This window comes from Thermobia domestica, chromosome 7, assembly GCF_964235325.1.
Source record: "Thermobia domestica chromosome 7, izTheDome1.hap1.1, whole genome shotgun sequence".
Taxonomy (NCBI): domain Eukaryota; kingdom Metazoa; phylum Arthropoda; class Insecta; order Zygentoma; family Lepismatidae; genus Thermobia; species Thermobia domestica.
The window spans coordinates 203,883,893-203,910,925 of record NC_137460.1 but is presented as its reverse complement, the minus strand read 5'-3'; the positions used below and the strand labels follow the sequence as shown (position 1 = coordinate 203,910,925).

General features: G+C 37.9%; 1 protein-coding gene across 2 annotated transcripts in view; it reads left to right on the top strand.

The window, feature by feature from the left end:
• AdamTS-A (ADAM metallopeptidase with thrombospondin type 1 motif A) overlaps window positions 1–27,033 on the top strand; it is a 785,255-nt gene that overhangs the window by 716,217 nt on the left and 42,005 nt on the right. The gene's annotated exons all lie outside the window — the stretch shown is intronic.

The following is a 27,033-nucleotide window of genomic DNA, read 5'->3' as shown; positions in this document are numbered from 1 at the left end:
AAGCTAGAAGAACCTGAGGGAACTCTCGGATTTCCTTAGCTTTCAAATAAAGGTTTGCTTAATAATTTGCGTTGAGAAACCTACACGAAAAGAAGTATTTCAACCGATAATACGTAAGTTCAATATGGCCGCAATTTGATAGACAACAGCAGATCTTAGGAAACTGTGGCGACCCAAAATATATATATAGTAAAATCAAGGACAACCATTGTCAGTCCCAACTCTTTTTTCCATACCCATCAATCTTGGCCAATTCTTGTCCAGATTACTTTGCAGTGCTTCTTGATATCGTTACACGTCTCTTCTTGTCTCTTGGTATCTAATCAAGAGTTGGTTTCGTACGTCGTTTATAATTTCATCTTGCAAAATATCCGGCCAACTGTCCATTCCTACTTTATTATTTATAACTATGCATTCATATCTGCTGTCTCAAATTCTATATCTGATGTCTCAAAACTTAAATTACTCAGTTCTGCAAATTCTGTATCTTCAACCGTACTCCTTGACTTCCTTTCAAAGTTGTTCTGTTGGACATCACTTTTGTGTTTTCCATATTTATTTTCAACTTGACTTCCTTGCTCTTCAAATGAAACTTTTCAATCACATCATCCAGATCTTTCTTAATATGATCTTGAAGCTTTGCTGGCGTCTACTATTAATCCAATGTTCTCGGGATTGTTGCCAGAGTGAGTGTTGCTGTGCTGAGCTTTCGTGACCATACTGCGGCAACATCTTCAGAGCTATATGTTGAAGTGTGCTGGTCGTACAGATTATATTGTGGTCTTTAAGAATCGCTGTGTTCCTATTGGTTGTTTTTGTTGGCCAATGGCGTGCTCTGATTTTGCTGGTAGAAACTGCTCTCTGATTGGCTGATGGTTCTTTTCGTACTGAGAAGCTGGATCCAGATGTCAGGTAGATGATAACCTTCGTCTCTGTTGATCGATGGCTTGTATGTACGGATGAATAAAGATTCATGTATTTTCCTGTCCCAGAACTATTTGCTTTTCTTTAGTACTTCAATTTGGTCCCACATGGCCGTATGATTGTATTGTATGCAGTGTTCGGCTATTGCAGATTTTTCCGGTTGTTTAAGTCTAGTGTGTCGCTGGTGTTCTTTCATTCTGTCTTCAATGTTCCTTCCTGTTTCACCTATGTAAGTGGCGTTACATTCACAGGTGATCCTATAGATGCCTGTAGTAAACTCCTACAGTAGTAAACTCCTTGGTAATAAACTCCTAATCTTCGGTGGAGGGCAGTGTACAGTCGTGATGTTGAATTTCTTCAATAGTCTTGCTAGTTGGTTGGAGGTTTTTCCCATATATGGAATAAGTGCAATATTTTCCTGGTGCAATCTCTGCTACTGTATTTTCTCATGGCTGCGTTGATCTGTTTCGACGAATATCCGTTGAATTTGAATACTGTTTCCAGGTTAGACAGTTCTGTGCTTATATTATTTGGAGGTTTTATTAATACAAAGTTCCAGTCTGAATGAAGAAGAAAAGAAGAGACTTAAACCTTCCGGTTCAATACCACCAAGGATTTATGGCCTTCCGAAGATACACAAGAAAGAAGTTCCATTACGACCCATAGTTAACACCATAGGAGGTCCCACGTACAACCTGGCCAAGAAATTAACAGGACTGCTACAGCCACTAACAGGAGAGTGTACACACCATATTAGAAACTCCAGCCATTTCGTACAACTACTACACAGCATCAAGACAAACGCAGATGACATACTCGTCAGCTTTGATGTGGTTTCTCTCTTTACGAAGGTACCACTAGAAGATTCTTTTAAACTCCTGGAATCGCACTTCAGCAAGGATATAGTACATCTCTTCAGACACACCCTAACGTCTACCTACTTCAGTTACCAAGACAATTTCTTTGAACACAGCGATGGTGTGGCAATGGGCTCTCCTCTCTCTCCAGTAATAGCGAACTTCTATATGGAGTATTTTAAACACAAAGCGCTAGAAACAGCAACATACAAACCTACAGTATTCTACAGATATGTAGACGACACATTCGTCATGGCCCCATGGCAGACAGAAACTCGACGAATTCCTGCAGCATCTGAATTCTATACACCGCAACATCCAGTTCACAATGGAAACAGAAACAGAAGGAAGACTCCCGTTCCTGGATGTACTCGTATACAAGAAGCCAGATGGAAGTCTAGGCCATTCAATCTACAGGAAACCCACACACACTGATCTCTACCTCGATGCGACCAGTTTTCATCATCCTGCACAAAAGATGGGGGTGTTAAATACTCTAATACACAGAGCATACCAAATAGCAGATCCAGATAATATAAGCACAGAACTGTCTCACCTGGAAACAGTATTCAAATTCAACGGATATTCGTCGAAACAGATCAACGCAGCCATGAGAAAATACAGTAGCAGAGATTGCACCAGGAAAATATTGCACTTATTCCATATATGGGAAAAACCTCCAACCAACTAGCAAGACTATTGAAGAAATTCAACATCACGACTGTACACTGCCCTCCACCGAAGATTAGGAGTTTATTACCAAGGAGTTTACTACTGTAGGAGTTTACTACAGGCATCTATAGGATCACCTGTGAATGTAACGCCACTTACATAGGTGAAACAGGAAGGAACATTGAAGACAGAATGAAAGAACACCAGCGACACACTAGACTTAAACAACCGGAAAAATCTGCAATAGCCGAACACTGCATACAATACAATCATACGGCCATGTGGGACCAAATTGAAGTACTAAAGAAAAGCAAACAGTTCTGGGACAGGAAAATACATGAATCTTTATTCATCCGTACATACAAGCCATCGATCAACAGAGACGAAGGTTATCATCTACCTGACATCTGGATCCAGCTTCTCAGTACGAAAAGAACCATCAGCCAATCAGAGAGCAGTTTCCACCAGCAAAATCAGAGCACGCCATTGGCCAACAAAAACAACCAATAGGAACACAGCGATTCTTAAAGACCACAATATAATCTGTACGACCAGCACACTTCAACATATAGCTCTGAAGATGTTGCCGCTGTATGGTAACGAAAGCTCAGCACAGCAACACTCACTCTGGCAACAATCCCGAGAACATTGGATTAACAGATCTTTCTTGTTTGTGAAGAAAACAATGGCATTAGCGAAACGAGGTGAAAAAAGAAGCTGTTTCTCGTTTACATGACGGTAATTCCTTTATCCTTCCAGTTACATAAGCAAAATACATAGTTTGCCGAAGTTTGTTTTTAAAAAAGCTTGGAAGAAATAGCCCACCTTGACGTACCCCCCCCCTCTATTCTTGTAGTCTTTGTGTAGCCAAAACAGCTGGAGATGTACCCTGGCTTGTTGCTAGATATTACCTATAACTTTTATGTAAAATTCTTCGACACAACTTGATTTAAGAGTATGTATACCTACCATTTACTCGGACGATCGAATTTCTATTTGCGAATCTGTACCAAAATGTAACGAACTAGAGTCATTTGTGAAGTGATGAGCAGTGGTTAACTTACGACACCAATTTACAAAAAAAGATTGTGATTGAAGCGAGAAGCTCCATATTCTGGAAAAAGCGCACACTGACACCCAGAAAGATTTCTGTGTATTTGATGGGATTGGAGAGGCATTGTGCATTACGAGCTGCTGTCAACAGCCAGAACGATAGACTCAGACCTATACTATCGACAAGTAGTGCAAGTGCACCTAATAATTCAAAAGAAATGACCGGAGCTGGTCAATAGAAAGGGTGTCGTATAGCACGCACACAACGCCAGACCGCATACTCTTTAGCGACCCGTCAGAAATTAAGAGAGCTTAACGGAGAGGTTTTAATACATCCATCATATAGCACAGACCTGATATAATCAGACTACCATTTGTTCCTGTCTCTGTGGAACACCCTGATTGGTGAGAGGCATGCGAAAAAATTACGTCAGTTTTTTTTTAACCAGAGACCAAAGAAGTTCTACATCGACGTGGTTATGGTTTTGCCGAGAAAACGGCAGGTCATCAAACAAAATGGTGGGTATATGATTTCATAATATGCTTTTCAAATGTATTATCAAGTTTGGCCTCCAACGGCTCAATACATTTTAGGCAACCTGATACAATATGTGGTCATTCAAAGTATTCTTCGGATGCAGGCACATTTTTGTCATCGCTTAGATAATGATAGCATTTCACGATGAAATAATTCTGGAATCTGAGATGCGAAGAAGCCCTCAACTGCTCAGTCATTAGACGAGTTTTCCCTGCGAGATGCCAGTATAGGTGGTAGTCGTTAGGAGAGACACCAGAAGAATAATGTGAGTGAGGGTGGATTTCATACTGCAACTCATTGAGAGTGTGCACCGCCTTTTGAAATATCAGGATCTACGAGATGTGATAAAAAAAATACGGTGAATAATTTTATTAGAAACAACGTAATAAGCTTGCATGGAATTTGATTTAATCTCCGTCAAAGTATTATCCTTGGCGCTTATTCCAACGCTGATTCCATGACTGGAAGCATTTCTGGAAGGCTTCTTTTGGAATGGCGTTCAGCAGCTCTGTTGTGACCCTCTCAGTGTTAGCAATGATGTCTTTTAAGGACGATTTTAATTTTGGGAAGAGCCACAAGTCGCATATGGAGAGCACAGCGAATGTGGACAAACAGGATTATTTTTTTCGAGCAAAAATTCGCGGATCAAAAGCAAGGTGTGGCACGGCGCGTTTTCGTGGTGAAGAAGAAAGCCATTTGCCCATTTAATGGGCGGTTAAAATGCTTTTCACGGATCCATACGAAATGTTTAGTTCTTCGGAAGGCTCTCGAATAGTCATTCGCCTGTTTGAACAAATCATTTGTCCCACTTTTGTACGTTTTCATTTGTTTTTGACGTCGAAGGACGTCTCGATCGTTGCTCGTTTTCAACCGACTCCTTGTCGCTTTTGAATCGCTCATACCACTTGTAAACGGTCTTTAATGCCACCACTTCATCGCTATACATTGATTCTGATATTTCGTGAGCTTCTTTCGCTCTTTTGTGCAGCTTATAACAAAACAATGTTGGCACGCGACAGACACTCTTAACACGTCCTCACTCTTCTGCTTCTAGAAGCTAACTAATATTTTACAACTCGACTGTTCCAAAGTTTTAGCCTACCGGGCTTACTAGTTGAAAAGGTTACAATATCAATAGATGGCACTGTGCAACTACACTCACTGTACGTTTTGATCACACCTTATAATGTCTGTTGGCCATTGCTAAATGCTTGCGGTTGATTTCATGAAACTCACTAGTGTAAGAATTCACATTGATGGTTTCGCCTCGGTGAAAAAATATGTGATGGATCACATCAGCAACAATACTTTCTGCAGGTGAAAGAATGGTTTTGGAAACCGTTGTGGTTCCTGATCACTGTCCTGATTTTTTGCGATTGTTGTAGTAGATCCATTCTTAATCAGTAGTGACAATCCCACGTAGGAAACCTTCCCGGTTGTTCTGTACACTCAGAGAGCAGCAAACCTCCAAACGGCAGTTCTTGTTGGCCGATGCCAGCTCTTTGTCCATAAAGACTGCGCAATTTCACGAAACTTCTGCGACGGTCTGTGCACGGTGTGCCTGAGAAGATACTCAGAATATGATGTTGGTCGATGGTCGCGGGGCTCATTTTGCAAGTTTGTGTCAACGGCATTAAATTTCACAAACAAACGGCGTATGATTCGTTTATTCATCACTCTTGGGCCAAATGCAATATTCATGTTTTCGGTGGATAGATTTGCATAATATCTCAATTTGAACTCCTAAAGGAAAATCACTCTCAACGGTCTGTTCTCCATGGTACACTTTTACATTACCCACACTGCCTCCGTGTGACTGGACACCCCAGCCTGTTTTCTGAATATGCACGGAGCTTTTGATTCAGTCCATCTATTTGTTGTGATTTCCCACAAGATGAAAAATCAGATACTCCAATCACAGTAATTGAATATACAGGATGTTTCAAAACTACTTGAACGACATAAACTCATAACTTATTTTATTATTATTATTATTAATTGAGCAAATTCTTGTAAAGAAAACTGTAATACACTAACTCAGAAATGCTCAATGTGAATCCCCTTTGTTACTCTGCATACATCAATTCGGTAATCTAATTTCTCCCAGACCTGTTTCATCATGTTTTCATCAGAGTTTGCACTGCAGCAGTAATGCACTCTTACAGTTCACGGACATCTTGCGGTAGAAATGTTCGCACACAATATCTTTAAGATGCCCCACAGAAAAAATCGTAGGGTTTAAGTCTTGTGAGCCTGATGGCCAACATAAGAGCTGTTGATCACTGTAATCAGCTCACTCTATCCAGCGATGTGACAGTCTCTCATTAAGGTAAGTCCTACCCTAGTAGCAAGAAAGCTTTCGGCCATTTAGCGCGTGCTTCGCTTTTGGCTATCTACGCTTGTATTTGAAACACACACTTTTATACAATCTGCCTTTCATTGTACTTGCAAGAGATGCTTTAGACACTTCGCAGAGCGTCATAGCATCACTGGCCCTTCATTGGCTATTGACGACTTGACTTGTAAAACGCTTACATCAAGCTTGAAATGAAACAGTGAATACAAGGCTACCCCTATGTAACTTCGTTACTGGAATCCAACAACATGCGGAATGCTTGCACGTTTCCTGTCAAGCTGGATTCGGCCAAGCTTACAGCAAGCGGTTTGCAAGTTGTCCCTGCTGCTAGGGTACCATTGCGAAGAAAGTAGCAAGTGGCTCCATCCAGTTGATAGATAAAGTTCGCACTGCATGTTGAAGCTGTGGTACAAAATACACTGTAAGCATATGTAGAAATGTTTCTCCAGTCACAGCTTCCTTGAAAAAGAAGTACGGACCATACACTTTGGACCATGAAATGACGCAACACACATTTGTTTTTGGGAATTCCGCAAAACCTCAATGATTTTACGAGTTTTCTTAGACCCGAGGTACGAACATTTTGTTTGGTCACTCTTTCTATCTCATGCAACATAGCCTCATCACTAAATAACAGTTTGTTCACAAAATCATCACTGCCAGGCACATAGCCAGGATTTCGTGAAGGGGAAGGGGTCCGTGACATAAAATACTGTGGTCATCACAACATGGGCTCGATCATTCTAAACTATTTTACTGGAACATATATTGGTTCGTTCAGCCAGGATTTCGTAACGAGGGGGGGGGGGACATGAAATTCTGAATGCCCAGGAGCTCGATCAATCTAAACTACTTACTATCAACATATATTGGTTTGTTAGGACAATAAAATGAGGATATGTTGGTAATTATTTTAATAACAAACTATGAGAAATCTCGAGTAAAATAATAGGCTAATAATAAAAAGTGCTGACAAAGATGTTACAATATTTACATCCTTCCTTTGTTCATTCAAATATAACAATTTTCCTTTCATTATGACCCCAACTATTATAAAAAGTACATATTCACTATTATAAAAAGTACATACTGAATAATGTCTTGTAAAATACTTTACAATATCTGCGTTCCTTTCTCTGTTGAATCAAATGTTAACAGAACTTTCTTTCCATATAAATTTTTGTTTTTATTATTCCGTCAACTACTGTCTGTTCCAATGACAGGTTAAAGGAGCAGTAGAAAATTGTTTTTGAAAAAATATGTTTGATACTGTAAGGATGCGATAACGAAAATTTAATGTCCACGCTGTTACACAACGGTACTACAGGTATACTTTCGGAAGCGTGAAATCTCCCTTGAAATCCCCTTGACTAGTAGCAAAAATTCTGAGAATTCCGTAACTCTTCTAGAAATTCTGAGAATTCCGTAACTTTTCTAGAAATTTCAAATTCCTTGACTCTTCCAGGATATCTCGCTCACCTCGCCACCATGTATTTCAAGTAATACAAATCTCCTCATAAGAAAGAGTAACCAAAAGCTTCCTGATTTTTAAAATTTTTTAACGCGATCCTTCTTTTTCTCATTTCATTTTTTCATCCTTCCTTATTTTTTTTTTCATTTCTGGTCTCGAAGGAAGGCGTCCGAACCCCCCCCCCCTTGGCTACGTGCCTGTCACTGCAGAACTCTTAGAATGGCTCACAAAATTCTTTGCGAGATCTGCGATTATTAAATGTTAAATGTAATTGCACTCGACAGGAATAAATCTGAAAACGCTTACACACTACGCGCTACACATTTGAGACATTTAAAGATCTCGACTAAGTCTTATTGAAAACAAGCTCAAAATTTCTCGACAGCTGCCTTAGAACGTGGAAGGCTTACCAGACGATTTTACCTTGCAAATGGTTCGGTCCCCGGCCAAGTAAGTTTGTAGTGGGTAACATCGTGCTCGTGGGTTTTCTCCCACTTTCTAATTCCACCAATTCTTCTATCATCATTTACTTGCTTTAATCATCGTCTCGTTTAGCCTAACAGGCATAATCGTCGGACGTTACACTCAAAGATTTCATTTCATTTTTGGAGTTCTTTAATGGTATTTCTTTATGAAATTTCGTGTGAAATTCACGTTGGACACTCACAACAGACTGACTAACATGAAATTGTAGGACACAGAGTCGTTTTGACGTACGATTAGCGTCACACTAAAGGCCTGACTACTGCAAGAAACATATGTTAGTCGAACACTTTAGATGGCACTAATCACTTGTCAGAACGACTCTGCATGAGGCCCAAAATGTTTTATTTCTACTACAGGCAGTCATCTTACAACTTGTCACTGTGCCACCTAAAGAAAAACTTCGAACTACTGCGACTGTTCAGAACAAAGCTCAAGAATGTGGGCGGAAGTATTTCAATAAAAGTGCAATCGTGCAATAGTGTTTTAACCTTCATGGAGCGATATGTTATCGTTCAAATCATTTTAAAAGAACACTAGAGATTGTCTTGTATGCATGAAAGTGGAATGTTATGATTTAATTATTATATTTAATGGAGTCAAATGAAAGATATAAGCATTTCTTATTATGGCAAAATGTTGTGGGTATTATTGAATATGGATAAATGCACATGGTTTAAGCTAATTTGAGCTTAATATATTTCTAAACTCTTTAATATAAAAAGCAGTGGTGTACTCAGATGTTCGTCAAAGGGAGGTTCAAGGTCCCAAGTTCATATAATTTCAAATGTTTGTGTGTGTGTATATATAGATACTAGCAGCGTTCACCTCGCTTCGCTGCGGTCACCCCGGAACGCAATAAACTTTGTTACTTAGATAATTTTTACTTTTTCGCTTTCAAGTGATATGATAAAAAACATAGAAGATTGCAGTAAATCTTAACATTATATCGCCTGTCATTTATGTTAACCCGCCCCGCTTCGCTGCGGTCATCCCGGAAGTTTTCGCTTTCAAGTGATATGATAAAAACCATAGTAGATTGCAGTAAATGTTAACATTATATCGCCTGTCATTTATGTTAACCCGCCGAGTGACACGGTCATGCGGGTTGCATATAAATACGTTTATTTTTACCTATGATGAACTAACAAAGGATTTGTACGTTATGGACACTTGAATGGTCAATTATCTCAAGACACTGGTAATTAAAAATTAAAGTAATATGATAAAAACCATCTAGGGTCCAAATCCTAATAACCCCCCAAAAATAAAAGAAATTGGTTCAGCCGTATTAGCGTGATGAGGGAACAAAGGATTTGTGCGTTCTCTTTTATATATATAGATAGATATTACATATATAAACTTAATATGGTAAATGTGTACATCTTTTTGCGTGCGCCACTGATCAGAAATATCGCAATGCCACAATGTGCTCCATGATTTTTTTTTTTTTTTTTAATGTGAAACTGTCTACTACTTATATTAAATGTTCAATAAACTATAAATTACCGGTATTGGACTCCTACAGTTGATGACACACAAGTTGAATTTCAAATAGTCACATTTCGTCATTACAGTTGCACAAACAAAATTTTTCCTATGAGATTTTGAAGAAAGGATTGAGATCAGTGTTGAATTCAGACATTTTCACCCGGAAGGGAATGTCAACTTCTCGGGGGGGAGGGAGGGTTGTTTTCTGTATTTTTGCAAGAAAACAGCATATTCACATGCACATCTTACCTAATATTGGGACTAATTGCTGGTAAATATTCAATGTGAGATTATAATTAAAAAAAAAAAAACAATCGTTTAATTTTATCTAAAACAGTGGTTCTCAAACTTTCCAATAACGCGGACCCCCTTTTCATTCGAGAAGTGATCTGCGGACTCCCTTGCAATGCTATCTGAAATTTCACATAGTATTAAAAATATACTAATTAGAATTATCACTGACAATGAAAAGATCAAGAAAAATAATGCAATAACTAATTTATTCTAAAGATACATGATTGTTCCCTAGTGAAGGAAATTTCAATTGAAAATACCATAACTTTCAAGACTAAAAATCATTTTTTAAAAAATGAAATTTACTTGATAAACAACTTTCTCAAATGTGGGGTCACTAATGTGAGAAATGAAATTATTTGTGCACTTCCATAATAGCATTGAAATCTGGTATAATTTTTGTCACCATCAATCTTAGGTCCAATTCCACATTAAGACGATTTCGCTTTAAGATTTTAATCTTTTAAGAGCAGAAAAGATCTGCTCACATAAATTAATGGTAGGGAAAGGCACTAAATGTTGCAATGTCTTTTTAGACAAATCTTCGTACTCACAGCGCACGCGCAAACCAATTTGAGTCAAGAGTTACTCGCAGTGGCGGATCTAGGAACATATTTTGGGAAGGGTTTCTCATCCCAGAATTGGGGGAGGCTTGATGACTAACATTTACTTCTTTAATAAAATTTAAAAAATCTGAAATTAGTGGTAGTGGTGGAAGCTTTCCACCACTTGAAGATGAAGTCCATAAAATTCAGAGGCGTCGTACAGTTAATGCATAACTATTTTTGAAAAAGTGCCCTAACAAAGAAGAAATTTCTCTCACTTGAAGTAGTTCTATATAACGGTTGACCAACTTCAAGGCAGAAATTTACTAAAGTAGGAAAACATTTAAATTTACAAACGTAGGTATAATTTCTAATTGCTGTATTTATAGTAACTGAAAAAATACTTCTTGCGTAACAGCTGTGAGTTCCATTTTATTAGAACACATGTCAATTTTTAGGCGCCACGGAACCCCTCGCTAGGTCCCACGGATTCCACTTTGAAAACTACTGATCTAAAACATTAAATAAAGACTGGCAAAAATATTGTAGACTAAACTTTAACTGCTATTTAAGTAGCTATTTTTGTTATTTCCTATATTCAGTAGTCACTGTTTGTTACTAATGTAGAGGTTTTTAAAAAGATTTAAATTAACTCAAATATTTTTTGTCCTAAAACATACATAGTAATATCTTAACAAAAAGTTATCATTCTTTCTCACACTTCTGATTCTAAATCAAGCATATTAACCTTGGTTTCTGCACTGCAATAGTTTAGTTTACGAAATCTTCAGTAGGATTAGTGCCGTGTCGTGGAAAATTAGCGCTTGGCGCGAGAGTATACGACGGCACTCCCGTATATATGAGTGAGGTCGACAGACCAGCCGCGAAAGGTGAGAAAATTTTAAAAAGTAAACCCTGCTTTTCCTTGAATTTGAGCACTTTTTATTATTTTTTCCTTTCAATTTACAATAGAATATGTGCACATGCCCACATGTGCACATGTGTTTCATTCCTCTTTTTTTCTTTCCTTCTTTTCTTTTTCCCTCCCGAATTTTGCGCCCCTTACTTCGGCGCCCGGGGTCGTCGCCCCGCTTTCCCCTCCCCCATGGAACGGCACTGAGCAGGATCTTCATCACCTTCAATGGCAATCTTTCACTTATATACTACTACTATATTGATAAATTCTATATAAATCTCTAACCCAGGAGGAATAACTGTTCCTTCCTGATCCCTCTAAATGACGCCCTCTGAATCTCACCCTTTAATTGACTTATTTTTAATTAAAGAAAGGCGTGTTTACTTTAACAATCGTAAAACACATTTACGTCTGTTACTTCCGATGCGAGAAATTGGATTTAGGTGTTCTATTTCAAATAATGCAAGAACTGTACATTTTCAAGAATTGAAGTCTGCTGACATGAGAGATCATATGGAACAGGCACGTAGCCAAGGGGGGGGGGTCTGGACCGCCCCCCCTTCGAGACCAGAAATGAAAAAATTAAGGAAGGATAAAACAAAATGAAATGACAAAAAGAAGGATCAGCGTTAAAAATTAAAAAGAAACTACAGGAAGCTTTTGCTTACTCTTTCTTATGAGGAGATTTGTATTACTTGCAATATGATGGCGAGGTATTCTGGAAGAGTCAGGGAACTTGAAATTTCAAGAAAAGTTATGGAATTCTCAGAATTCCTGCTACTAGTCAGGGAGATTTCAAGCTTTCGAAAACATAAGTGCCGTTGTGTAACAGCGTGGACATTTTTAATCATAACTTTTCGTCATCGCATCTTTGCAGTATCAAACATATTATTTCAAGGACAATTTTCTGTTGCTCCTTTAACCTGTTATTTGGAACCGACAGTAGTTGACGGAATAATAATAAACAAACAAAAAAAATTTTGAAAGAAAGTTTCACCATTGATCTCAGCGACCGCGAAAACTATGGATTTGATAGGGCCTACTAATATCGGTCATTTTGGGTTATTTTTTTATATGTCTCGGTATCCACCCCCCGCTGACTCCCGGCCCGCATACTTGCAAGTCATCGCTAATGGAAGTGTCACCATTGATTTCCGCGACCGCGAAAACTATGGATTTGACACTAATATCGGTCATTTTGGATTACTTTTATATGTCTTGGTATCTCACCCCCCCTCCGGTGACCCCCGGCCCGGAGCCGAATAGCGTGAATTTGGAAGTTAATGCGACTACAGTTTTACCATTGATTTCAGCGACCGCGAAAATATGAATTCGACACTAATAGCTCAAGTGGTAGAGCGTTGGCTTCTCATTCGGGAGGTCGTGGCTTCGAATCCCGCTGCCTACCATCCTGACTGATATTTTCCAGGGTTTCCCTCAGTCCTACCAGGCAAATGCTGGGATGGCACCTACTAAACAGGCAATGGCCCATACCTTCCCAAATCCTTTCCATTGTTAATGTTGTTTGATATTCAATGAAAAAATGTCTCTGAGCTGTATCTGGTGATTGTTAAATAAATAAATATCGATCATTTTCTACTACTTTTACATGTCCCGGTAAACGCCCCCCTGAGGCCCCCCTGGCTCGAATTTCGACAAAAACGTTTAACTCTGGTCTGGAGCCTGGACCAAGCTATTCGTGTCTAAAATTTGGTAACTCTCGGTCAATTTGTTTGGTTCCCAAGCCGGTTCCGGTAAACGCCCCCCTGAGACCCCACTGTTCCGATATTTGAAAAAAAAACGCTTTGTCTTGATCTGGGGCCTGGGCCAAGGTACCCCTGACCAAAATTTGGCAACTCTCGGTCCAGTCGTCTTGTCCCCAGGCCGCACACAGACAGACAGACAGACAAACACACAAACAAACTCTTTATTTTATTTATATTAGAAGGCAGTTTACAAGACAGTCAGTATGTACTTTTTATAATAATTGAGGTCATAACGAAAGGAAAATTGTTATATTTGAATAAACAGGAGAAGGACGTAAATATTGCAAAATCTTTTTCAATACTTTTTTTTTTTATTATTATTTTGCTCGAAATTTCTTCATAGTTTGTTATTAAAATACTTGCCAACATATCCTCATTTTATTGTCCTAACAAACCAATATATGTTGATAGTAAAGTAGTTTAGATTGATCGAGCTCCTGGGCCTTCAGAATTTCATGTCACCCCCCCCCCCCGTTACGAAATCCTGGCTAAACGAACCAATATATGTTCCAGTAAAATAGTTTAGAGTGATCGAGCCCCTTTTGTGATGACCACAGTATTTCATGTCACGGACCCTCCCCCCCTTCACGAAATCCTGTCATGGAATGATCGAAATACAAACCTTTCTTCAACAGTTAAAATTTCATGTTCTGCCAAACTCGATCATAGCGTTAAGAAATACAAGTTTTATTGACTATTTTGGTATTCTATCTTAGATGTTACATGTTTAATATTTATATAGAGTGGGTCTGCGTCATTTATATGTATATTGAGAGATCGGATTTCGTCTGCACGTGCACGGAAAGAGAAACAAATAGTTGGGTGAAGTAATTTCTACATTTTGTGACTGAAATTTTTTGAGTTTCTCAGGGGGAGAATGAATTTTCTGCGGGGGGTGGAGATTCCCCCGGGCTACCCCCTGAATGCATCCCCGATTGAGATTGCTAACTTCTTAATTCTATCTTGAAGATGAGTCCTTTAACTTTAGACACGTAGTAAATCGTTTATAGTCTAGTAGCTTAGCAGCATAAAAGGGCCGAATTGTGCAAAATGTGATACCAACATACCACTTTCAGGGATGATAGACCTATTAATAAGAAGTAAATCCTGATATAGACCCAAATCGGCGGGGGTCTTGTTTTAGGTATATGACGTCATCAATATGGCCGCCAACGAATTTCGACTTAACTGAGTTTAAAAATGTATAACTCCATTACCATTGAAGGTAGAAACTTCCTTTTACCTTTATTTTGCAGAGAATACATTGTAGCTTTATTGTCATTATAAATACTTGCTTTATATTGCCGCCATTTTTAAATATGGCGTCTCAAACTGGAAAAATGTTTATTTTCAAAACGATTTTCTATGTTTTATAGCAAATAACTTTGAAACTGCTATGATTATGGGAAAATACTTTGGTATAATCGTCAAAGGTCATTTCAATAGCTTTCGAACGCGACCAGAATCATTGATGTATCTCAACAAATAACCGAGATAATCAATTTTTTGTAGGACTAAATGTCGAACTTTCGTGAATAATGTTCGAATGTATCCGTAGACGTAGTTACATGGCATTTGTAGTTCCATTGCCCTTTGATAATAGGAACATAGTACCGCTACCAGTATGTTCCTTTTAACGTGGAGAATAGCAAATCACAAGTGTTTATCTTTTGTCCGTGCTGAAAACCCTTTATAATGTCATAAATCCAAGATGGCCGCCGCGGTTTATCTCCGGTGAAAATTTATCGCCACAGAAAAATAATAGAAACATGCAACAAAAGCCAATCTCTTTCTTTGGATGTGAAAAAATCTTGACATAACATGTGATTGACTCTCCTTTGTGTCTACAAGCCAGTATATGACGTCATAAACACAGTATGGCGCCATGGCTTACATATGGATTATGAAAATTATTTATTTCTCGCATTAGAGAAACGATAGAAACGTACAACTACCAATATCTTTTTTCATATGTAGAATAAAAAGTAACATAAGTTATTGTCTTTTCTTTGAGGCGAAAGTATAGGACGTCATCAACCCAAGATTGCCTTCGACTCTTAAATATGAATGAAGAAAACTGTGCCTTTCTCACCTAAGAAAGGTGATAGAAACGTGCAAAGCAACTATTTTTTCTCCTTAAATAAGTTAAATCATGAAGTAACAGAAAGGTGTATCGTGTTTGCGCCCAAAGGTTAGTATTTGTCTTGTTTAAGTGTATGACATCGTTATACAAAGTAGCCGCTGTATGTATTTTGAATATTATATTATGCATTAAACTGAAAAACTAACAAAGCTGAAATTATGCATTATTCGAAAATAAATTTGAAATATATTCTCTTTAATACTAATTGTCCGAAAGTGAATATTTTTCATGTTATTAAACAAAGAATTATGCTCTATATGAAAGTATAAGGCTTGCACTAGTGTTTGCGCTAAATGAATATTTCAAGGAATATGGGAACTGTGCATTTCGAAAGACATATTTTACATTTAAAATATTTTAATCAGTCCATTGAGAATGTAATTGTCTGAAAATTATGCTTTTCATATTATTTTACAAAATAGCTCGAGGCAAAAGGCGTCACATTTTCAAACCACCGCCCAGCTGAATTTGATATTTTTGGAGTTTGTATTAAAATGTTTATGAAACAGACTCAATGTATAAATTTAACAGTATATCAGCGAGAGATAAATTTGCAACACAATAAACAGTTATACAATTAAATATGTTAAGAATTTGGAAGAGAAAATATTTGTGAGATAGTATGACTAATAACTTAACATCTGAAACGTACTTCAGAGAACTAGGGGAAGTAATTTTTGTTAATCACATTTCTTATTTAGACAAGATCAACTCATAATAAAATGATCTACTCTATCACACTGTCCATCGCAGGTACACAACAAAGTGCACACTAACCCCAGGTTTTGACACTTGCAAGAATGTTGACAAGGAGTCTTGCAACCACAGCGAATAATTTCTCTACAGTGCGCAGAAACTTCTGGAAGTAAGGACCACGATCCACCTTCTTCCAACCCCTTTACAAATTTCGGGTATTATGGGCACTTTCTGGAGAGCTTGAGACCAGTAATACCCGGCCTGTAGGGCAGCTCGCAGACAGTGTTGAAATAAGGCTGTCTATGTAGGTGCGATCCCTTCGTAAAAACAATTCTTTTTCGTCATTAATCTTTGTCGACAGTCTTTAACATTTAGTAAAGAACTAGAGCGATCGTACAGGAGTACAGTGAAGCGTTGAAGAGCTGCAAAGTCCTGAGTTGAAATTTCAGCAGGAGTAACTGAAAGTTTGATAAATATATCCGTTATTTCAGGGAATTCTTGCCACACCTGCCAAGCTGTCTTCTTGCCATGACCACCAAAAGCGGACACTGTGCCACACCCTGCAAATGCGTACCAAAAGAGCAGGGCTTTTGAGTGAGACTTTCCTAGGCTTGTTGCAATTTCGTGGACAGGAATATATCTCTTATTTTTACCACTCCCATATTCAATCCACAAATGTGATACATTGAGCTCAAAGAATAAAGCAACGGCAATAACAACATCAGAAGCGATAGTTTTAATTGAGATATTCTTATGTCCGTGGTTGCTGGCATGCAAGAACATGCGTGTGTCTGCTTCTTCTTATTTGCAGGGCATAAGGCTTATCACGTCCATATTAGAGTTTGCTGATTGCGGTATCATCACATGCACACACAATCTCTCTCTTACCACCAGAATCACTTATGTTCTGTGAGTGTTTACACAGAAGTCGAAATAAATCAGTTTTGTTTTCAGAATTATTCAAAAACAATGCCCATTTTTTGGGAGTCAGTGTGGAGTCTTTCACAAGTATTCTTGGTCCTTTTCCTCGTTGGTCTCGTTCTTCTTTTTTCAGACTGTCGGGATCATAATTGTCAAAGACTATGTCTATTCTGAAGACATCACTCGCAAACTTTTCTAAAAATGGTTGAAATGTGTTAGTGTAATACATAGAAAACGCCTGTCCCGGAACAGGCTTCAGCATGTGAGCTAATACTGCTTCATCAAATATAACACACGATACACTAGGTACATCGTATTGTGATGTTCCAAGTGGTTCTAAGCAAGAAATAATATCTGATTTTGCTCCCTTGCGCAATTCACCATTTGAAGAGAGTGACGGAGGGTACGAAAGGTTTTCGTGAGCAAAGAAATCTTTGATGTTTCCACCTCGACTTTGACAAGCTTTGTATAAGCGAGAAAACAGGTTACAGTAACTCTTTAAAATTGACTCCTTGAGTCCTTTCTTCGTTCCTTCTTTTTGCGATGTGTGAAAAAGCGAAAGTTTATTTCTTTTAATCGGTTCTCTTAAAGGCGTCTGGCATTCGATGAGCCGTTTCCGAACAAATGTTTGTCCTGTTGCTTTCCCAATTCTTCTGCTTTGAAGACAGACTCAGCTGCTTTCTCATCCATAGCAGCATATGTGGCAACGCATATTAGGGCAACATTTTCTTGAGCAAATGTATTTCTGTCATCATCTTCACATGCATTTATTAAAGCTTTCTCATGTTTTTTGAACCTAGAGGAAAAAGCGTCTGTATCTTCATGATGACTGTGATAATCTGAATCGTCACTTATTTCTGCCTCTTTCTCAAGTTCGGTTAGTAATCCTGCAATCACTGGACCCGAAACCATCGAACGCAGAAGAGCACATTCATTATCAAATAGACCAATGGCACCTCCTTCACATTTTAGATCCTTATTACATTGTTCATGTAACTGGTCGTGGGACATGTACGAATATTTACTGTTAGTCTTTCTTTCCACAAAATTACCTTTCTGAAATTCATCATATACTTGTGGGTTTCGTACATTCAATTCTCCCAAAGACTTTACGAATACTGACATCCAACGGGCATAATTGATATGATCCAGGGCGAACATCCAGGGACAAATCTGATCCAATGCACTACAATAGGAGGAGAATTTCACCGATCGAATAAAATCGATTGTCCAGCAAATAAAAAAGAAATGATTCAAGGTTCATGGCCGTGAACCAAAATTTGAATTGGGCCGAGAAAAATAAATCATATAATATTGTGCATTACACATATTTAAGAGTCGTCGGCAATCTTGGGTTTATGACGTCATATACTCGCCTTTCACCTGAAAGAAAAGACAAAACTTATGTCTTTATGATTCTACATATGAAAAAAGATATTGATGGTTGTTGCACGTTTCTATCGTTTCTCTAATGCGAGAAATAAATAATTTTCATAATCCATATGTAAGCCATGGCGCCATACTGTGTTTATGACGTCATATACTGGCTTGTAGACACAAAGGAGAGTCAATCACATGTTATGTCAAGATTTTTTCACATCCAAAGAAAGAGATTGGCTTTTGTTGCATGTTTCTATTATTTTTCTGTGGCGATAAATTTTCACCGGAGATAAACCGCGGCGGCCATCTTGGATTTATGACATTATAAATGGTTTTCAGCACGGACAAAAGATAAACACTTGTGATTTGCTATTCTCCACGTTAAAAGGAACATACTGGTAGCGGTACTATGTTCCTATTATCAAAGGGCAATGGAACTACAAATGCCATATAACTACGTCTACGGATACATTCGAACATTATTCACGAAAGTTCGACATTTAGTCCTACAAAAAATTGATTATCTCGGTTATTTGTTGAGATACATCAATGATTCTGGTCGCGTTCGAAAGCTATTGAAATGACCTTTGACGATTATACCAAAGTATTTTCCCATAATCATAGCAGTTTCAAAGTTATTTGCTATAAAACATAGAAAATCGTTTTGAAAATAAACATTTTTCCAGTTTGAGACGCCATATTTAAAAATGGCGGCAATATAAGGCAAGTATTTATAATGACAATAAAGGTGCAATGTATTCTCTGCAAAATAAAGGTAAAAGGAAGTTTCTACCTTCAATGGTAATGGAGTTATACATTTTTAAACTCAGTTAAGTCGAAATTCGTTGGCGGCCATATTGATGACGTCATATACCTAAAACAAGACCCCCGCCGATTTGGGTCTATATCAGGATTTACTTCTTATTAATAGGTCTATCATCCCTGAAAGTGGTATGTTGGTATCACATTTTGCATGATCCAGTCGCTAAGCTACTAGACTATTACTTGTAATAAATAATATAAACCAATCATAATTCTTTTAAAAATCTAAATTATGCCCAGAAGATGGCAGCACGTGAAAAGTTACTGATAAGTCAAAATAAAATAACACATTTCTCTGGGCTGCCAAAATATTATTACGAGACCATTTTTGATATTACTAAAGTTTAGGTGGTATGTCTAAAGCACCTAGTTTTGCTAGAGTTTTGGAGAAATGAAACAAAAACCTAAAGCATGCGCATGTAAATTATGAGATCTTGGATTAAAAGAAACTGCAAGTCACATTGACCCCAAAATCTTTATACTGCAACTGCTGTTCTTTTCTAAGAAGTATTTTTAGAGAAGCAGAAACGGGTAATTTTAAGCCCTTGCTTCAGCTTTTTAAATTCAAAGATGGGTAGTAGTTGACAGTGTTGAATTCAGACATTTTCACCCGGGGGGGAATATCATCTCCTCGGGGGGGGGGGTTGTTTTTCTGTATTTTTGCAAGAAAGCAGCATATTTAACAATTCCATTCACATCCACATCTTACCTAATATTGAGACTAATTGTTGTTAAATATTCAATGAGAATTTATAATTTAAAAAGAAAAACGATCGTTTAATTTTATCTAAAACATTAAGTAAAGACTGGCAAAAATATTTTACACTAAACTTTAACTGCTATTTACAGTAACTATTTTTGTTATTATTTCCTATATTCAGTAGTTACTGTTTGTTACCAATGTAGAAGTTTTTAAAAAGATTTAAATTAACTGAAATATTTTTGTCCTAAAACAAACATACATAGGAATATCTTAACAAAAAGTTATCATCCTTTCTCACACTTCTGATTCTAAATCAAGCATATTAGCCTTGGTTTCTTCACTGTATACACATCAATAGTTTAGTTTACGAAATATTCAGTAGGATTAGTGCCGTGTCGTGGAAAATCAGTGCTTGGCTCGAGAGTATACGATGGCACCCGTATATATGAGTGAGGTCGACAGACCAGCCGGGAAAGGTGAGAAAATTTTAAAAAGTAAACCCTGCTTTTCCTTGAATTTGAGCACTTTTTATTATTTTTTCCTTTCAATTTACAATAGAATATGTGCACATGCCCACATGTGCACATGTGTTTCATTCCTCTTTTTTTCTTTCCTTCTTTTCTTTTTCCCTCCCGAATTTTGCGCCCCTTACTTCGGCGCCCGGGGTCGTCGCCCCGCTTTCCCCTCCCCCATGGAACGGCACTGAGCAGGATCTTCATCACCTTCAATGGCAATCTTTCACTTATATACTACTACTATATTGATAAATTCTATATAAATCTCTAACCCAGGAGGAATAACTGTTCCTTCCTGATCCCTCTAAATGACGCCCTCTGAATCTCACCCTTTAATTGACTTATTTTTAATTAAAGAAAGGCGTGTTTACTTTAACAATCGTAAAACACATTTACGTCTGTTACTTCCGATGCGAGAAATTGGATTTAGGTGTTCTATTTCAAATAATGCAAGAACTGTACATTTTCAAGAATTGAAGTCTGCTGACATGAGAGATCATATGGAACAGGCACGTAGCCAAGGGGGGGGGGTCTGGACCGCCCCCCCTTCGAGACCAGAAATGAAAAAATTAAGGAAGGATAAAACAAAATGAAATGACAAAAAGAAGGATCAGCGTTAAAAATTAAAAAGAAACTACAGGAAGCTTTTGCTTACTCTTTCTTATGAGGAGATTTGTATTACTTGCAATATGATGGCGAGGTATTCTGGAAGAGTCAGGGAACTTGAAATTTCAAGAAAAGTTATGGAATTCTCAGAATTCCTGCTACTAGTCAGGGAGATTTCAAGCTTTCGAAAACATAAGTGCCGTTGTGTAACAGCGTGGACATTTTTAATCATAACTTTTCGTCATCGCATCTTTGCAGTATCAAACATATTATTTCAAGGACAATTTTCTGTTGCTCCTTTAACCTGTTATTTGGAACCGACAGTAGTTGACGGAATAATAATAAACAAACAAAAAAAATTTTGAAAGAAAGTTTCACCATTGATCTCAGCGACCGCGAAAACTATGGATTTGATAGGGCCTACTAATATCGGTCATTTTGGGTTATTTTTTTATATGTCTCGGTATCCACCCCCCGCTGACTCCCGGCCCGCATACTTGCAAGTCATCGCTAATGGAAGTGTCACCATTGATTTCCGCGACCGCGAAAACTATGGATTTGACACTAATATCGGTCATTTTGGATTACTTTTATATGTCTTGGTATCTCACCCCCCCTCCGGTGACCCCCGGCCCGGAGCCGAATAGCGTGAATTTGGAAGTTAATGCGACTACAGTTTTACCATTGATTTCAGCGACCGCGAAAATATGAATTCGACACTAATAGCTCAAGTGGTAGAGCGTTGGCTTCTCATTCGGGAGGTCGTGGCTTCGAATCCCGCTGCCTACCATCCTGACTGATATTTTCCAGGGTTTCCCTCAGTCCTACCAGGCAAATGCTGGGATGGCACCTACTAAACAGGCAATGGCCCATACCTTCCCAAATCCTTTCCATTGTTAATGTTGTTTGATATTCAATGAAAAAATGTCTCTGAGCTGTATCTGGTGATTGTTAAATAAATAAATATCGATCATTTTCTACTACTTTTACATGTCCCGGTAAACGCCCCCCTGAGGCCCCCCTGGCTCGAATTTCGACAAAAACGTTTAACTCTGGTCTGGAGCCTGGACCAAGCTATTCGTGTCTAAAATTTGGTAACTCTCGGTCAATTTGTTTGGTTCCCAAGCCGGTTCCGGTAAACGCCCCCCTGAGACCCCACTGTTCCGATATTTGAAAAAAAAACGCTTTGTCTTGATCTGGGGCCTGGGCCAAGGTACCCCTGACCAAAATTTGGCAACTCTCGGTCCAGTCGTCTTGTCCCCAGGCCGCACACAGACAGACAGACAGACAAACACACAAACAAACTCTTTATTTTATTTATATTAGAAGGCAGTTTACAAGACAGTCAGTATGTACTTTTTATAATAATTGAGGTCATAACGAAAGGAAAATTGTTATATTTGAATAAACAGGAGAAGGACGTAAATATTGCAAAATCTTTTTCAATACTTTTTTTTTTATTATTATTTTGCTCGAAATTTCTTCATAGTTTGTTATTAAAATACTTGCCAACATATCCTCATTTTATTGTCCTAACAAACCAATATATGTTGATAGTAAAGTAGTTTAGATTGATCGAGCTCCTGGGCCTTCAGAATTTCATGTCACCCCCCCCCCCCGTTACGAAATCCTGGCTAAACGAACCAATATATGTTCCAGTAAAATAGTTTAGAGTGATCGAGCCCCTTTTGTGATGACCACAGTATTTCATGTCACGGACCCTCCCCCCCTTCACGAAATCCTGTCATGGAATGATCGAAATACAAACCTTTCTTCAACAGTTAAAATTTCATGTTCTGCCAAACTCGATCATAGCGTTAAGAAATACAAGTTTTATTGACTATTTTGGTATTCTATCTTAGATGTTACATGTTTAATATTTATATAGAGTGGGTCTGCGTCATTTATATGTATATTGAGAGATCGGATTTCGTCTGCACGTGCACGGAAAGAGAAACAAATAGTTGGGTGAAGTAATTTCTACATTTTGTGACTGAAATTTTTTGAGTTTCTCAGGGGGAGAATGAATTTTCTGCGGGGGGTGGAGATTCCCCCGGGCTACCCCCTGAATGCATCCCCGATTGAGATTGCTAACTTCTTAATTCTATCTTGAAGATGAGTCCTTTAACTTTAGACACGTAGTAAATCGTTTATAGTCTAGTAGCTTAGCAGCATAAAAGGGCCGAATTGTGCAAAATGTGATACCAACATACCACTTTCAGGGATGATAGACCTATTAATAAGAAGTAAATCCTGATATAGACCCAAATCGGCGGGGGTCTTGTTTTAGGTATATGACGTCATCAATATGGCCGCCAACGAATTTCGACTTAACTGAGTTTAAAAATGTATAACTCCATTACCATTGAAGGTAGAAACTTCCTTTTACCTTTATTTTGCAGAGAATACATTGTAGCTTTATTGTCATTATAAATACTTGCTTTATATTGCCGCCATTTTTAAATATGGCGTCTCAAACTGGAAAAATGTTTATTTTCAAAACGATTTTCTATGTTTTATAGCAAATAACTTTGAAACTGCTATGATTATGGGAAAATACTTTGGTATAATCGTCAAAGGTCATTTCAATAGCTTTCGAACGCGACCAGAATCATTGATGTATCTCAACAAATAACCGAGATAATCAATTTTTTGTAGGACTAAATGTCGAACTTTCGTGAATAATGTTCGAATGTATCCGTAGACGTAGTTACATGGCATTTGTAGTTCCATTGCCCTTTGATAATAGGAACATAGTACCGCTACCAGTATGTTCCTTTTAACGTGGAGAATAGCAAATCACAAGTGTTTATCTTTTGTCCGTGCTGAAAACCCTTTATAATGTCATAAATCCAAGATGGCCGCCGCGGTTTATCTCCGGTGAAAATTTATCGCCACAGAAAAATAATAGAAACATGCAACAAAAGCCAATCTCTTTCTTTGGATGTGAAAAAATCTTGACATAACATGTGATTGACTCTCCTTTGTGTCTACAAGCCAGTATATGACGTCATAAACACAGTATGGCGCCATGGCTTACATATGGATTATGAAAATTATTTATTTCTCGCATTAGAGAAACGATAGAAACGTACAACTACCAATATCTTTTTTCATATGTAGAATAAAAAGTAACATAAGTTATTGTCTTTTCTTTGAGGCGAAAGTATAGGACGTCATCAACCCAAGATTGCCTTCGACTCTTAAATATGAATGAAGAAAACTGTGCCTTTCTCACCTAAGAAAGGTGATAGAAACGTGCAAAGCAACTATTTTTTCTCCTTAAATAAGTTAAATCATGAAGTAACAGAAAGGTGTATCGTGTTTGCGCCCAAAGGTTAGTATTTGTCTTGTTTAAGTGTATGACATCGTTATACAAAGTAGCCGCTGTATGTATTTTGAATATTATATTATGCATTAAACTGAAAAACTAACAAAGCTGAAATTATGCATTATTCGAAAATAAATTTGAAATATATTCTCTTTAATACTAATTGTCCGAAAGTGAATATTTTTCATGTTATTAAACAAAGAATTATGCTCTATATGAAAGTATAAGGCTTGCACTAGTGTTTGCGCTAAATGAATATTTCAAGGAATATGGGAACTGTGCATTTCGAAAGACATATTTTACATTTAAAATATTTTAATCAGTCCATTGAGAATGTAATTGTCTGAAAATTATGCTTTTCATATTATTTTACAAAATAGCTCGAGGCAAAAGGCGTCACATTTTCAAACCACCGCCCAGCTGAATTTGATATTTTTGGAGTTTGTATTAAAATGTTTATGAAACAGACTCAATGTATAAATTTAACAGTATATCAGCGAGAGATAAATTTGCAACACAATAAACAGTTATACAATTAAATATGTTAAGAATTTGGAAGAGAAAATATTTGTGAGATAGTATGACTAATAACTTAACATCTGAAACGTACTTCAGAGAACTAGGGGAAGTAATTTTTGTTAATCACATTTCTTATTTAGACAAGATCAACTCATAATAAAATGATCTACTCTATCACACTGTCCATCGCAGGTACACAACAAAGTGCACACTAACCCCAGGTTTTGACACTTGCAAGAATGTTGACAAGGAGTCTTGCAACCACAGCGAATAATTTCTCTACAGTGCGCAGAAACTTCTGGAAGTAAGGACCACGATCCACCTTCTTCCAACCCCTTTACAAATTTCGGGTATTATGGGCACTTTCTGGAGAGCTTGAGACCAGTAATACCCGGCCTGTAGGGCAGCTCGCAGACAGTGTTGAAATAAGGCTGTCTATGTAGGTGCGATCCCTTCGTAAAAACAATTCTTTTTCGTCATTAATCTTTGTCGACAGTCTTTAACATTTAGTAAAGAACTAGAGCGATCGTACAGGAGTACAGTGAAGCGTTGAAGAGCTGCAAAGTCCTGAGTTGAAATTTCAGCAGGAGTAACTGAAAGTTTGATAAATATATCCGTTATTTCAGGGAATTCTTGCCACACCTGCCAAGCTGTCTTCTTGCCATGACCACCAAAAGCGGACACTGTGCCACACCCTGCAAATGCGTACCAAAAGAGCAGGGCTTTTGAGTGAGACTTTCCTAGGCTTGTTGCAATTTCGTGGACAGGAATATATCTCTTATTTTTACCACTCCCATATTCAATCCACAAATGTGATACATTGAGCTCAAAGAATAAAGCAACGGCAATAACAACATCAGAAGCGATAGTTTTAATTGAGATATTCTTATGTCCGTGGTTGCTGGCATGCAAGAACATGCGTGTGTCTGCTTCTTCTTATTTGCAGGGCATAAGGCTTATCACGTCCATATTAGAGTTTGCTGATTGCGGTATCATCACATGCACACACAATCTCTCTCTTACCACCAGAATCACTTATGTTCTGTGAGTGTTTACACAGAAGTCGAAATAAATCAGTTTTGTTTTCAGAATTATTCAAAAACAATGCCCATTTTTTGGGAGTCAGTGTGGAGTCTTTCACAAGTATTCTTGGTCCTTTTCCTCGTTGGTCTCGTTCTTCTTTTTTCAGACTGTCGGGATCATAATTGTCAAAGACTATGTCTATTCTGAAGACATCACTCGCAAACTTTTCTAAAAATGGTTGAAATGTGTTAGTGTAATACATAGAAAACGCCTGTCCCGGAACAGGCTTCAGCATGTGAGCTAATACTGCTTCATCAAATATAACACACGATACACTAGGTACATCGTATTGTGATGTTCCAAGTGGTTCTAAGCAAGAAATAATATCTGATTTTGCTCCCTTGCGCAATTCACCATTTGAAGAGAGTGACGGAGGGTACGAAAGGTTTTCGTGAGCAAAGAAATCTTTGATGTTTCCACCTCGACTTTGACAAGCTTTGTATAAGCGAGAAAACAGGTTACAGTAACTCTTTAAAATTGACTCCTTGAGTCCTTTCTTCGTTCCTTCTTTTTGCGATGTGTGAAAAAGCGAAAGTTTATTTCTTTTAATCGGTTCTCTTAAAGGCGTCTGGCATTCGATGAGCCGTTTCCGAACAAATGTTTGTCCTGTTGCTTTCCCAATTCTTCTGCTTTGAAGACAGACTCAGCTGCTTTCTCATCCATAGCAGCATATGTGGCAACGCATATTAGGGCAACATTTTCTTGAGCAAATGTATTTCTGTCATCATCTTCACATGCATTTATTAAAGCTTTCTCATGTTTTTTGAACCTAGAGGAAAAAGCGTCTGTATCTTCATGATGACTGTGATAATCTGAATCGTCACTTATTTCTGCCTCTTTCTCAAGTTCGGTTAGTAATCCTGCAATCACTGGACCCGAAACCATCGAACGCAGAAGAGCACATTCATTATCAAATAGACCAATGGCACCTCCTTCACATTTTAGATC